This window comes from Austrofundulus limnaeus, unplaced genomic scaffold, assembly GCF_001266775.1.
Source record: "Austrofundulus limnaeus strain Quisiro unplaced genomic scaffold, Austrofundulus_limnaeus-1.0 Scaffold18, whole genome shotgun sequence".
NCBI classification, from domain to species: Eukaryota; Metazoa; Chordata; class Actinopteri; order Cyprinodontiformes; family Rivulidae; genus Austrofundulus; species Austrofundulus limnaeus.
The window spans coordinates 3,713,264-3,714,960 of NW_013952420.1; positions in this window are offsets into that span (position 1 = coordinate 3,713,264).

Consider the following 1,697-nt stretch of genomic DNA (forward strand, 5'->3'; position numbering starts at 1 on the left):
GTGTGTGTGTGTGTGTGTGTGTGTGTGTGTGTGCATTTTGGATTGCTGAGATGGGAGACTGTTAAACCACTAATTGAATAGAGATGATTCCATTATCAAGCAGTTTGTTTGAGTGAGGAGTTCCGCTGCAGAAACGGGACGCACATGGATAGCAGAAACCATTTTTTTTAAACGTACACTGCCTTGTTAAGAGAGAGAAAATATAGAAATACAAGAATTACAAAGAAAACTAGTAGAGGTGTGTGTCTGCGTATTCAGTATTCATTATGGGATCACTCACTAACAGGCTTTTTCACACAAACAAAAAAAAAGCACAAACAGGAGTACATTTCAACGTGCAACAAATAAATAAATAACTCTTGCCTCATTGCTGCAAATGGATTGTTGATAATCATCTTAATTGCATCCAACAATAACAACATCTGCCATCGCAGCGTACGATTCATGCAGCTAATTCTGATCTATTGTGGTGAAATCGCAGAGAAAACAAAACAGGCGATCACATTCTGGATGGAATTTACCGCTCCGCTTAACACTCGTTCTGATATCTCACAGCAGCGTCAGCTCCACGCTCAAGTGGAACTATATTAAGATCTGTGATAAGTAAACAAAAGGATAAAGTGCAGATCAAAGGGATGAAACTTTTTTTTTTAGTCCAGGGCCCTCTAAATAATTTTCCACCTTTGGTTGTAGGCTTTGATTTCTGCGTTGCAGTGACCTCTTGCACCAAGCAGTGGCCTTTCGGTCTGTGTTTGTGTTTATGAATGTGTGAGATTCTATTTATAGGCCGACGCCTGAGTGCTAAGAGACATGTATTCATTTGTGTGCAAATATATGTGTTGTAGAGGGAGCTATTCAGGACACAGGGATGTTTTTTTTCTTTTTTCCCTTTCATCACTCAAAGGTCAGGAACAGTGTAGGAAGGATGGCCTGAGGTCAGAACAATACACTAAGAGACTCAATATGCATGTGTGTGTGTGTGTGTGTGTGTGGGGGGGGGGGGGTGTGTGCAAATGTTAAAAGGAATTCATCAAGTGGCACAATTGCACAATGGTCCTCCCAAACCTCCCTGATCATGTGTAGACACTTTTATTTTCATTGACAATCAGTAAAATGTGCCTAAAATTAAGACAAAAACTACACAGAGAAGAAAGTAAACAACATCTGATTCATCTGTTAGCTGAGTGTACCAGTGTGCTGCCTTGGTAAAATGTGACATTTGAGTTGGAGTAAAATGAGACGTGCCTGTTCCAATCCGATCTGAGTCATGTTTGTTTGTTTGTTTATTTGTTGACGTTGTGGTTGCTACTCTCAAGTTTACTTGGCATCTTTTAGCTTATGGTTAGAGCTGAGAATTCACTTTACCACCAATGGCAGTAAAGAAGGGAAAAAAAATCTTTGGTAAAAAAGGAGAAACCAAACAATAAAAGTAAAAACAAAAAAAATCTCAAATTTAATCAATAAATCATAATACTGTAAGTAATTTATATTCAATAAAAGCTACTCATGGGACAATTATACGATTGTATTYTCATGTCTTATGTCATTACACATTTCAAAATAAATAAAATAGATAAAAACAACAAAATAAGTATTTGAATTAAGATTGTTTTTGTATTTTTCTGTAAAGTGGAAGTGCAACAAGAGAGAGGGGATAATTAAAAAAACATACACTTACACATATATATACACATATA